Source organism: Herpailurus yagouaroundi, unplaced genomic scaffold (assembly GCF_014898765.1).
Source record: "Herpailurus yagouaroundi ecotype Mexico unplaced genomic scaffold, PumYag 214, whole genome shotgun sequence".
In the NCBI taxonomy this organism is placed as follows: domain Eukaryota; kingdom Metazoa; phylum Chordata; class Mammalia; order Carnivora; family Felidae; genus Herpailurus; species Herpailurus yagouaroundi.
In genome coordinates, this window is record NW_024412445.1 from 5,170,168 (window position 1) to 5,184,201 (window position 14,034).

Consider the following 14,034-nt stretch of genomic DNA (forward strand, 5'->3'; position numbering starts at 1 on the left):
TGACAGAATGAATTACTCGTTCCTCCCCAGTCACATACTTTCAAATATTTATGGGATTTTACCTACAGTACTGTTATGGCGTCCAATGCTGTGATAAAATATGGCCCTCCGTTTACTGACACTGTAGCCACTTTTTTGTTTAAGTTTATTTTGAGAGAGAGAGAGAGAGAGAGAGACAGACAGAGAGAGAGAATCCCAAGCAGGCTCCCCCTTCTCAGCCAAGAGCCTGACGAAGGGCTGGAACCCACGAACCGTGAGTGAGATCGTGACTTGAGCCGACATCAAGAGTTGGACGCTTAACTGACTAAGCCACCCAGGTGCCCCTGTAGCCATGGTTGTAAAGAAAATCCAGGCAAGTTGAATTCGTCCAGAGAAGACCATTTCACTGGGTTGGTTGGTGACTAGAATCTATTTCACAGCCAGGTTTGACATGACTGGAACTTTCCATTCTCGGGGGGCGGGGGGTCCTGCTGGGCTGGGAGTTCTGTTGAAGGTGCTGGCTGCATAGAGTTAGTATCAGCAATGCCCATGTTCAACCCACCCGTGGTCAGAGACGAATGTGGGGCAAATCAAAGATGAGGAAAGACAGGATGTGGATGGTCTGGGTCTAGAGTCAGATCCTTAATCATCTCCTGGAACCTGGCCACCAGGACTGTCATCCCTTTGTCCTTCTACAGGACCTTCTACAGGACTGTTGTCAGCAGACAGGACCTAAAGCCACAGCAGGTGCGACGGTCACGCTTAGCTATGGTTAAGAGCTTGGAACAAATTCACTGAGGACGAGATTTTGCTCGGATGGATCAGATTATAAAACGATATATAACGATTGCTGATTTTCATGCTCACTTCATATTTTTAATGTCTCTTCATCGAAACAAACATATTTCAGGGGCGCCTGGGTGGCTCAGTCGGTTAAGTGTCCAACTTTGGCTCAGGTCACGATCTCACGGCTCATGAGTTTGAGCCCTGCGTTAGGCTCTGTGCTGACAGTGCGGAGCCTGCTTGGGATTCTCTCTTCCTCTCTCTCTGCCCCTCCCCTGTGCTCGCTCTCTCTCTCTCAAAATAAACAAACTTTAAAAAATAAATAAATAAATAGGCATATTTCCACACCACTAACAATGGCTGCAAATTTTGCTTCTGCTGAGCCAAGCCATAATTTATTTGACCGATTCCCTGTCATTGAACATTTACTCATACACACCTTTATCTCTTTGCGGATACTGAATTCTGAGAATAAGAAATACTAAATGATAAGCGGGCTCATTTTGAAGGTTGAAACATATTTTTTTTTCAACGTTTATTTATTTTTTGGGGGACAGAGAGAGACAGAGCATGAACGGGGGAGGGGCAGAGAGAGAGGGAGACACAGAATCGGAAACAGGCTCCAGGCTCCGAGCCATCAGCCCAGAGCCCGACGCGGGGCTCAAACGCACGGACCGCGAGATCGTGACCTGGCTGAAGTCGGACGCTCAACTGACTGCGCCACCCAGGCTCCCCGAAACATATTTTTTGAGTTGCCTGTAGGAGCACTGCAAGCATTTCTCTTTTCACCAGCAGCTACCTGAGAGCTGGTCAGGGCCCAACACCTTGTTGTTTGTTTTCTTTTTAATGAAAATAAGATCATAATTTAAATACTGCCCTGCAACTTGTGTATTTCACTTAATACTTTTATCTAGGACCTATTGATCCACTCAGGTGGATCTATTTCATTTCTTTTTAACAGCTCTGAAATATTTTATAGTTTGGGTATCCTTTGATTTCGGCAAATGGACATTCAGGGTATTTTTCCATTTTTTTACAATTTACAAAAAATGCTGCAATGAACACCTTCTTCCATATATTTTTGGGTACTTGTGTAAGAATCTCTGTAGGATTAATTCTTTTCTTTTTTTTGGTGTATAATTTTTAATTTTTACTATGATTTAAAAAAATTTTCTTTACGTGTAATTTATTGTCAAATTGGCTCACATACAGTGTGTACGGGGTGCTCTTGGTTTTAGGGGTAGAGTCCCGTGGTTCATCGCTTACATACAACACCCAGCCCAACACCTTCTTCATAATAATAATAACTACTGATAATTATTATTAATTACTACTAATCATTAATAATTATTAATGACAACAATTATTACCAATTATTATTAGTTATTAATAATAATGCGAATTATTAATTAATTATAAAATAGTAATTTTTTGCCTTAGGTAATTTTATTATTTTTTAATGTTTATTTATTTTTGAGACAGAGAGAGACAGAGCATGAACAGGGGAGGGGCAGACAGAGAGGGAGACACAGAATCTGAAACGGGCTCCAGGCTCTGAGCTGACAGAGCCCGACGCGGGGCTCGAACTCACGGATCGTGAGATCATGACCCGAGCCGAAGTCGGACGCTTAACCGACTGAGCCACCCAGGCGCCCCACTGCCTTAGGCAATTTTAAAGATGCCCGTGTTACCTCACTGGTGTTTCACTTTGCGTTTTCCTTAAGGCCCAGAGAACTGGTTGCTGGCGATGACAGACCACACTCGGGCTAGCAGGCTGCCCCAGCTCCCTCAGGGGGCCCGCTCCCCTTTGCTGCAGGGGATCTGCAGTGCCCACGCCCCTGTGGGCCTTCCAGCCAGGACCAGGGTCGCCGGTGAGCCTCTACAGAAGGCGGCAAATAATGGACTCTTTCAAATTCTGTGAGCATCCGATGTGGCGACTGCCGGAAAACATCCAGGACGCGTATAATCTTACCAGCAATGGCAGCAATGAATCTTGGCGGTCACCTGCTGTCCTCTTGGTCTCCTGCTCTCACTGCGAACCGTTCTGCGAGCAGCCCAGGGATCTCTTCCCTTCCCGAGGAACAGGCGGTGTGGACTGAGATCTGAGCGTCTGGTTCCTGCCCTGCCCCCAAAAGCTGCTGTTTGGATTGGATCTCCTCCAGGGCATGTGGCCTCAGGAGTTACCAGGGCAACACGCGTCTGCTCTGTAGAGCCCGAGGGGGTGGCAAGGGTGTCCTGTCCCCTCCAACTCTGTCTCCCCCAGCTTAAGCCCATTCTGCAAGCAGTTTGGAGATCCTGGATCCACTTAGCAAAGATCCCCATTTAGCAACCGTGATGGCTAATTTTAGGTCCACCTGCCTGGGCTATGCGGTGCCCAGATGTTTCGTTAAGCATCGTCCTGGGTGCGTCTGTGTTTCTGGATGAGATGAACATTGGAATAGGTAAACTGAGTAAACAGAGTGCGCCCCCCCCCCCCCGCACTTGTGGCAGGGATTGTCTGGAAGAAAAGGCTGGAGAAGAGATCATTCTTCCTGCCTCACTGTCCTCAAGCTGGGACACAGGTGTTCTGTCTTCGGACCCAGGCTCAGAATGAGACTTTTCACCAGCGGCTCTCCTGCTTCTCAGGCCCTTGTACTCGGACTGGAAATACAACACTGGGCCTCCTGAATCCAAACTTCTCAGTGTCCGTAACCATAAGAGCTGATTTCTTAAAATAAACACACACATACACACACACACACACACACACGACTGGTTCTGTTTCCCAGGAACCCCTGACTGCTACAGCGACGTCACAATGAGAGAATTACATTCCTTTGTAAGACTCACCTTCCCCTTCTGCGTGACGGGGGTGATAACATTGACCTCATAAATGAAAATGTTGAGACTCTGAAGGAAGCACTTAGCACTTGGTGTTGTGTTCCTAGTAAGGCTCCACAGACCACGGCCTTGGTAGGGACTTACAAAGCACATTAGAAAGCACACTGATAGGGGTGCCTGGGTGGCTCAGTCGGTTGAACATCTGACTTCGGCTCAGGTTATGATCTCACGGTTCGTGGGTTCGAGCCCTACGTTGGGCCCTGTGCTGACGGCTCAGAACCTGCTTTAGATTCTGCCTCTCTCCTGCTCTCTCCTCCTCTCCCTCGCTCACGCTCTGTCTCTCAAAAATAAATAAACATTAAAAAAAAAAAAGAAGACCAGCGTTTCTCAATGTACCATCATAGATCTATGCCCTAGAATTACCTGTAGATTTACAATCGACATGTGGAACAAATAGGCAATTCTTGAATCCCACCCAGACCCACAATCAGGACACCTTGTTGGCAAGAAGCCAGGGAATCTGCATTTTTAACAAGCTCCCTGGGTGATTCTCTCTGCCTTAGGCCCTGCTGAGGCCCCTTACTCCACACAGATGTAATTAAGCCTCTTAATTACACACTGCGCCAAGAATTAACAGTCTTAATTATCTGAGAACACTGATTGACAATAAAAAGGCATGAGGTAGCTTGGATTTTATTCAAAATGAAGGTGGGATCTGATCTCCCAACTAACTCGGGCTTCACTGTGAACATACGGTGCCAATCAGGGCAATTCCCTTCACTCCGCGGTGGGGTCCAGTTAGTGAAATGGGGCTCATGCTGACAATTCTTTTAAAAAAATTTTTTTTATTACATTTATTTCTTTTGAGAGACAGAGTGAGACACAGTGAGCGGAGAGGGACAGAGAGAGAAGGAGACACAGAATCCGAAGCAGGGTCCAGGCTCTGAGCCATCAGCACAGAGCCCGATGTGGGGCTCGAACCCACGAACCGTGAGATCGTGACCTGAGCCGAAGTCGGACGCTCAACCAACTGAGCCACCCAGGCACCCCTTCTAAAAATTTTATTTATTTATTTATTTATTTATTTATTTATTTTGAGAGCGAGAGACAGATCATGCTGACAATTCTGTGGCCTTCAACGCTCTAGTAGATGTATCACAGTAGATGCCTATGAAACTTCTGGAAGAAAGGGCACACATCCATCAAATGATCTCTCTTCAGATATCTACAGATGCAACCTAAGAATACTTGGTTATCCCACAACATCCCTATGCAGAGGTCAGTCCGGCCACCAAGTATATAAAAACTACCCCCCCTCCACATGAGTGGGTGGCTCAGGTGGTTAAGCATCCAACTTTGGTTCAGGTCATGATCTTGCATTTCATGGGTTCAAGCCCCGTGTCGGGCTCTGCACTTATGGGGTGGAGCCTATTTGGGATTCTCTCTCTCTGTCCCTCCCCCACTTGCTCACTCTCAAAATAAATAAATAAACTTAAAAAAATAAATAAAATAAAAACTACCCCCACAAGTAAGGCAAATGCTACCTGCCATCCACCTTCACACACCCTGTTTTACTGGAACAAAAAATGGAGGCGCAGAGAGTCTGAAATGACTTTGTAACAGGTTCATGAGTCAAGTGCAGATTATCAAAGTTTATACAAGAGAAAATACTTAATCTAAATAGTCTTATATCTACTAAAGAAACCAAATTTACAGATAAAAACCTTCCCCAGAAGAAAACCATTGGCTCAGATGGCTTCACTGGTGAATTCTATTAATCATTTAAGGATGAAATAATACCAATAACACATTAACTCTTCAATAAAATTTAAAAAGAAGAAATACTTTCCAACTCATCCATGACTACTTCCTTGCTACTAAAACCAAAGACATTATAAGAAGACTATAGGGACGCCTGGGTGGCTCAGTCGGTTGAGTGTCCGACTTCAGCTCAGGTCATGATCTCGCGGTTCGTGGGTTCGAGCCCTGCGTCGGCCTCTGTGCTGATGGCTAAGAGCCTGGAGCCTGCTTTGGATTCTGTGTCCCTGTCTCTCTCTGCCCCTCCCCCGCTCATGCTCTGTCTCTGTCTCTCAAAAATAAATAAACATTAAAAAAAAAAAAGATAAAGAAAACTCTAGACCAATATAGTCATGAACATAGACATAACAATCCTAAAGCTAGTTTTAACAAATTAGATCCTGCAATATATGAAAAGGATAATACATTATAACTAAGTGGGTTTTATCCCAGGAATGCAAGATTGCTTTAGCATTTGCAAAGTAATCAATGATACATCATATTAACAAATCAAGAGAAACGATATGGTCGTCTCAATAGATATAGATATACATTCCTGATAAAATCTCTGAGCGGTGTGAGAATAGAGAGAAACAGCCTCAGTTTGATCAAGGACATCTATGAAAACTTACACCTAACATCAGACTTATTATTGAGAGACTGAATGTGATTTTCTAGGGTAAGGAATAGGCATAACCATTCAGACTATTTCTATTAAAGTTTAGGGGCGCCTGGGTGGCGCAGTCGGTTAAGCGTCCGACTTCAGCCAGGTCACGATCTCGCGGTCTGGGAGTTCGAGCCCCGCGTCAGGCTCTGGGCTGATGGCTCAGAGCCTGGAGCCTGTTTCCGATTCTGTGTCTCCCTCTCTCTCTGCCCCTCCCCTGTTCATGCTCTGTCTCTCTCTGTCCCAAAAATAAATAAACGTTGGAAAAAAAAATGAAAAAAAAAGTTTAAAAAAAAAATAAAGTTTGAACTGAAGGAATAGCCAGTAAAATAAGGCAAGAGAGAGAAATTAAAAACATTGATTGAAATGAGAGAAATAAAACGTCTTTATTCAAAGACGACATGCTCATATACAGGGGAAAATAGGAGAGGGGTGCCTGGGTGGCTCAGTTGGTTAAGCATCCAACTTTGGCTCCGGTCATGATCTCACAGTTCATGAGTTTAAGCCCTGAGTCAGGCTCCGCACTGACAGCTCAGAGCCTGGAGCCAGCTTCGGATTCTGTGTCTCCCACTGTCTCTGCCCCTGCCCCGCTCACACTCTGTCTCTCTGTATCTCAAAAATAAATAAACATTAAAAAATTTTTCAAAAAAAAAGAAAATAGGAGAATCTCCAACAAAAATCCACCAGAACTGAACGAGTTTAGCAATGTTCTAGAAACAAGAGCAGCAAGATAGAATAATCAGTTATGTTTCTGTACACGAGCAATGAAGAATCAGAATTTAAAAAAATATCATTTATAATAGTACCTAAAAATATGAAATATTTAGGGACAAACCCAACAAGACATATAAGAGTCATACATTGAAACCCGCAAAAAATTGCTGAAATGCACAAAAATTGAAAAACACCTATATAAACAGAGAAATATACTGTGTTCATAATGTTGGGCACACATGTCTCTAAGGTTGACCAACAGTTTCAAAACACCAGTCACAATGCTAGCAGACATTTGTGTAGAACTCAACAAGTTCATTCTAAAATTCACATAGCTGGGGCGCCTGGGTGGCCTGGTCGGTTAAGTGCCCAACTTCGGCTCAGGTCATGATCTCCCCGTTCATGAGTTCGAGCCCTGCGTTGGGCTCTGTGCTGATAGCTCAGAGCCTGGAACACGCTTTGGCTTCTGTGTCTCCCTTGCTCTCTGCACCTCCCCTGCTCGTTCTCTCTCTCTCTCTCTCTCTCTCTGTCTCAAAAATAAGCATTAAAAAAAATTTTTTTTTTAAAAAAGACAAGGCACAGACTGGGAGAAACAGTTGTGAATCATCTATATGATGAAGGACATTTCCAGAATTTCTAAATAATTCTCAAACTCCTTAATAAGAAAATTGAGCAAAAAAACTTGAACAAAGATTTCACCAAGGGTGATAGACAGGTGAAAGTGAGCACTTAAAAAATACTCAATATTAGTAGTTATTATGAAAATTCAAATTAAAATCACAGTGAGAGACCACTACATATCTATTACAATGGCTAAAATATAAACAAACTAACTGAGATGATTAATTTCACGTGCCAACTTTGCTGGGCCATCACGCCCAGATACACAGTCCAACATTATTCTGGATATTTCTGGGAGGGTGTTTTGGGGTGAGATTACCACATACATCAGTGTACTTTGAGTAAAGCAGATTGCCTTCCATAATGTAGATGGGCCTCGCCCAATCAGTTGAAGGTCTGGAAGGAACAAAAGACCCACCTTCCCCCGAAGGAGAGGGAATTCTGCCACAGAAAGCTTCAGGACTTCAACTGTAACATATGCTCTTTCTGGTCCTCCGGCTTGAGGGTCCACCCTGCAGATTTTGCACTCGCCATCGTCTGTAAACACATTTGAGCCAACTCCTTCCAATATATCTCTTTTTACCTACGTTTGCGCGTCCTACTGGTTCTGTTTCTCTGGAGAACCCTGACTAACACACTTAACCATACGGTGTGTTGGCAAGGATGGGGAGCAGCTGAGATTCATGCACAGTTTATGGAAATGTAGAAGGGTGCCAGCCATTTCGGAAACCGAAAACAGTTTGTCGGTTTCCTCAAAAGCGAAATCAACATCTGCCATATGACGCAGTCTTTCTATTCCTAGCTAGTTTTCCAAGAGTAAAGCAAGCACACATTCATGCAAGGGATCGTAGGCAAAATTCACAGCCACATCATCTGTAATTGCCCAATACTGGAAACAACCCAATGTCCATCAACAGGTGAATGAATAAAGCAACTGTAGTATATCCATACAGCGGATTATTACACGGCAATAAAAGAAATGAGCTGTTGGGAAACCTGTGTGGTTCAGTTGGTTAAGCGTCTGAGTCTTGATTTTGGCTCAGGTCCTGATCTCACAGTTCGTGGGACTGAACCCCGCGTTGGGCTCTGCGCTGATGGTGTGGAGCCTGCTTGGGATACTCTCTCTCTCTCTCTCTCTCTCTCTCTCTCTCTCTCACTCTCTCTGTCCCTCCCCCACTTGTGCTCTTTCTCTCTCAAAATAAATAAACATAAAAAAAAAGGAATGAGCTATTGATCTCTGATTTGGTGTGGATGAACTTCAATAATGATGAGGGAAAGAAGGACAAAAAATACTGTATGATCAATTTGAAGCAATACTCTATACATTTCAAAGGAATTATGCTTGTGATGGAAAGGCAGGGGGAGAGGCAGAGGGGCGGGGCAGAGAGGAGGGAGTGATCACAAAGGGACAGGGAGAGATGCTAGGACAGAGTTAAGGAACTGAGGTGAGGCCATCTGACAAGGGTGCATGTCCCCCACTCCCCCCGAAGGCCACCCCTCCCCACCCACTCCTGCTGCCCTTGGCCGCCGCAGCTTCCACCTCTGCAGGAGACCAAATTCAGGAGGACATTCTTGGTGAGGCTCTCTCAGTCCTGCTGGTCAGCGGGGATCACCCCTTCCTCTGTCGTCCTCAAACCTCTTTTCATGCTAATATTTAAAACAAACTTAACCTGCTCTGTGTTAGTCCCTTCCCTCATTCCCTTTTGAACCAGATTACAAATACCCCAGCAGAAGGGATCTGACCCCATGCAGCCCAAGGCTTGGTGGAGAGGAGGCGTTCAGGGCTTGTGGATGGAATCAATGAATAGAAGAACATGTGATTTGTTGTGGGGTTTCTGTCTCTACAAATTCACTCTCTCCAGCAGAGAATTATTTGGGGCACAGGTATAAATACCCAAAGCATCACACCTTCCTCACGGTCCGCCTGGAGACCCCCTTGTGGACGCCCTTCTAAGATCACCTGAACCTTTGCCAGCTGACCCCGGGCGGGCCCCCTTCCTTCCGCAGCCCCCTCCCTCCCTTCAGGGGGATGTGTAAAGTTCCCCTGTTCGTTCTCAGAGTTCAGCTTCTCTTTTTATCAGTACAGACCCTTTTTCTCCCAGCACCACTGACAGCACCTGGGTTACGATGGCTTATATGGGTGTAGACGGTATTCAATGGAGGATGGAGACTTTGGTCTTGGGCAGCTTGCTCTCAGCTGGGGAGAATCAGAACAAAGATCCTTTGCATCCCTTGCACTCCAGGGGGCAAAAGCATCTGCGCTCAGCCTGGGTTTGTTGAGTGACTAGATGACAGGAAAATAGGCAGAGCGTGGAGAACAGCCACTGTTTGGTTTCGACAGTTCTTCATAGATTCATGATATTTACAAAGATTATGAATATTATGTGACATATTGTGTATCATTATCATCACTATCAGGTTATCAGTGAGGGTGAACGAGAGCTGATCGTGTCATGTTCCCTGGGTCGATTAGTACAAAGCCTCTCTCTGGTAAGACTTTTATAAGGTTTCATTAAAAAAAGGTGGGGGGGGGGGCGCGTCTGGGTGGCTCAGTTGGTTAAGCGTCCGACTTCAGCTCAGGTCACGATCTCACGGTTTGGGGGTTCAAGGCCCGCGTTGGGCTCTGTGCTGACAGCTGAGACCCTGAAGCCTGCTTCAGATTCTGTGTCTCCCTCTCTGTCGGCCCCTCCCCCACTCTCTCTCTCTCTCTCTCTCTCACACACACACACACACACACACTCTCAAAAATAAACATTAAAATAAAATTAAAATGCTGGACAAGAGGAAGAAAATTTGCCAAAAGATGAGTAAATAAATAAAAAGAAAAAAATCTAATCATTTCCCTCTAAGGGCAACAGGGAAAACGCTAGGACAGTATTTGAAGCAGATCTTACTTAATAAATGATTGTATTTCCATTTGAATCACCCTCTCAGTGCTCTTTCCGGTTGGCAATATAGGCCACCGGTGAGCGCGTCTCAGTGGCAGTCAGCTGAAGTGACATTTGCAATACAGCAACATTTAGGTAATAAATGTGCCCTGCTGCGTGTGCCCAGAATAACAATATAAAAACAGTCCATTTTGTTAATTTCCGTCGCGTGTCAATTCCTTAATTTTCAACATTCAGGAAAAAAAAAATGTCTGCCAGTGTTAGTCTTTTAGTGCAATTATTTTCTAGCTGAGGCAAAGGCGTCCACAGCTTTATTAAAGAATGAGGAATGTTTCTTATATCCTTTCATTTGGAATTCACAGATGCAATCAGGGGTTTCAAATGAAATATTTTAGACACCGGTAAAACCGTCGACAGGAAACCCAGAGGAAAAGGTTCTGGGTAAAATTAGCATTTTCTGATGCTTGTAAGTAAAGAGAAGCCTCATTTTGGCAGCGTATACGGTTTGGGGACCCTGTGCCGTGGGAATTCGAATGCAAGTTCTCATTTTTTTCCTTCTCCCTCTAGTCCAGTTATGGACTTTGCATAGGTCTTTGTCCACTGTCCCTGGCGCACAGCTCCTAACATCCCTGGGATATCTGCTACAGGAGCGTGCATTTTACTGGAGTATTCAGTTTTGTTCTGCTAAAAACCAAGACGCACTGAGCCCACGGGAAAGCTCTAATTGGCGTCCTTAAGCGATTCTCCAATCAGGCAGCAGCCCATCTAGCTAGGGCTCCCGGGCGCCTTAGACGCAAGGTCGTTCCAGGAAGGAGGGTGGGGCTGCAAGTTACCAGCAGGAGGACAGAAAGGACTGTTTCGGGCCAGATCAGTTTCCCTCGGGGGGGCAGGGAAGTGGGTCTTGTGCAGATTACCTCATCTTCCTGGGGTGGGGATGGGGTGGGGGTGGAGAGGGCCACGTGACAGATTAGCTCCCTGAGGCTGATCAGAACATTCCTGACGGGCCGGTTAAGGCTGCAGGTGCGGGGGGCGGTGGCGACTGCAGTTCCGGCAGGTAGGAAGCCCCGGTTTGGTGACCGGGCTCGGCCCAGGCGACTCGACGTGGGGCCTGCGGTTCTCTCTTTGGCTACAACCAGTTCCCGAAATAGTTGCAGAGCGCACGGAACGGGCCCCTCTCGGCCGCACCTGAGCCTGCGTCAACGCGGAGACTTCCGGAAAGCTCCTCGGGCCGGGGGCCGGTTGCCCGGGGCACTAATCACGTGATCGGAAGGGTGGAAGGTTCCAGCGCACCCCCAACCCCGGGAGGGTGGCGGCGGGCGGGGGGAAGGGGCTGGGGATGGAGCAAAATCAGCGGTGGCCCATGATCTCATCCGCCCTACCTGTGCCGTGAAGCCTCAGAAAAATCCAAAAAGGATGGCTGTCAGAGCGCTGGGTCAGTGGACGTGCAGGGGGTGTTGGGAGAGCGGGTCTTGGGGGTGGGGCACAGAAGCCCCGAGTCCCTTCCCCAGACCTCGCCCGGGGCAGCCCCTCCCACTGACTGTTAGATCCTTTACGTAGAAAGCAGCGGATCTACAAGTCAGGTGCTTTCCTGAGTCTTGTGAGCCGCTCTAACAAGTTAGTTGAACCCCAGGAAGGGTCGTGGGACCCTCTGGCCTACGTAGCTGGTCGGTCAGGAGCACAGGGGAGGGCCTGCACCCCTGGCTGGCGTCTGGCGTGGGGGAGGGGCAGCCCCGTGGGGTCGGACTCCGTTACCAGGTGGCCGCTGTCAGAATTCCGTTACGTTGTGGGACGCTGGGCCTGGGGTCCCAATCCTCAGGAGTTAGTTTGAGAAAGGGATTCAGAGGACCAAGGAATCCTAGAGCGGCTGTAACCGAACCAAGGTGAGCTCACTCCTTGCAGAGTCAGAAGCTGCACCAGGTTCAACTGTCCCACGAGGAAAACTTTATTTGCTGCAAATAAGGAGGTTGAGGGGGCTGGCCGCCAAAGCCAGGGCTCCCCAAGAGAGGCCGCGTGGGCTCCTTTTGTTTAGGGTTAGGGTGAATATGTAAATAGGGCACCCTGGTCTTGGGGAGGGGTAAGTTCACGCATGTGCCTTAAGGCAACATGCCCCAAGGTGCATTGTTACCTGAATGAGGCTTGTGTTCCTCGCTGGGCGGAGATTTTAGAATTACAGTGGGGTAAAGGTGGTAGTCAGTCGTTTTGGGGTCACTCCCTGGCCCATCTGCCAGTGCAGGTCGTGAGCCTCCCCCCCCACCCCCCCTGCCCCGGTGACACTCCTACTGATCTAGGTGGTTGGTCTGGGCAGGCTGGAGGACTGGTCGGGGCAGTGGCTATGGCTGGAGGCGGGAGGGGGGGGGTTCGTTCTTCACCTGCCCGAGGTAAGACCTAAGCTGGAAAAAAGGCAAAGGAAGAATGTGGGACAGAGTTCTGTGAGGGCACTCAAGGTCAGCTGTTGGGGCCTAGCTGGTGACAGCATTCACCTACGTTCTGGTGGCGAGTATTTAACTGTAGCCCAAGATTAAGTAATAGCAAAAACGGAGACAGAATAGTGTTTCAACACCACCTGCTCTGATTCCGCGAATGTATTATAGCTCACAAAGAAGGGGTCAGAGGGCGCCTGGGTGGCACAGTCGGTTAAGCGTCCGACTTCAGCCAGGTCACGATCTCGCGGTCCGTGAGTTGGAGCCCCGCGTCGGGCTCTGGGCTGATGGCTTGGAGCCTGGAGCCTGTTTCCGATTCTGTGTCTCCCTCTCTCTCTCTGCCCCTCCCCCGTTCATGCTCTGTCTCTCTCTGTCCCCAAAATAAATAAACGTTGAAAAAAAAAATTTAAAAAAAAAAAAAAAAGAAGGGGTCAGAAAGGGGAGAATTGGTGGAGCGTAAGGCAGGCTTGCCAGTAAGTTCCTGGTGGTGAACTGGGCATAAAAGTTTATCACCTTCAAGTAGATGGTGAGAGGAGAAACAAAAACGACTTCTATGTGTTACATCCCCGATGCATATTGTTTTTGGAAAGGGCAACAGACCCCAAGTAGAGGCACTTTTGTTAAACCCAACCCAGAGACCTGATGCCTAACCGTGTCGGCGTCTCCTGGGAGTGGAATCCTAAGGCAGTCGCTCCCGAATTACCTGGTCAGCACTGGAGAGGCAGTCTGCCCCCGACAGTCCCCGAGTCCCCAGAGGAAGGTGTCCTTGCCACAAACCATCTAGTCTTTGCTAGTAGCCTCCTTACCCAACCCGCTTCTGCCTATGAGAGTCCTTCACTTGGTACAGCTCTTCAGACCTCCTTTCCGTCTGCTGGGTGGGGTGTTGCCCAAGTCATGAAGAGTGGAATAAAGCCCATAAGATCTTGAAAATGTACTGAGTTCAGGGGTGCCTGGGTGGCTCCGTCGTTAAGCATCTGACTTCGGCTCAGGTCATGATCTCACGGTTCGTGGGTTCGAGCCTCACGTTGGGCTCTGTGCCGACAGCTCGGAGCCTGGAGCCTGCTTCGGGTTCTATGTCTCCCCCTCTTGCTGCCCCTCCCCTGCTCATACTCTGTCTCTGTCTCTCAATAATAAATAAATGTTAAAAAAAAAAAAAAGAATTATAAAAAAAAAAAAAAGAAAATGTACTGAATTGAATTTTGTTTTTTAACAGATTTTTGGTGGTGGCAGTGACAGGATCCAAAGGAGACTTCTGCCAACTTTGGTGACTGAGACACACAGGTGTGGTACCCCCGAGCCACTGTCTTGCATCTAGCTCCTGATGTAACTAACTTGTCTTTTTTTTTTA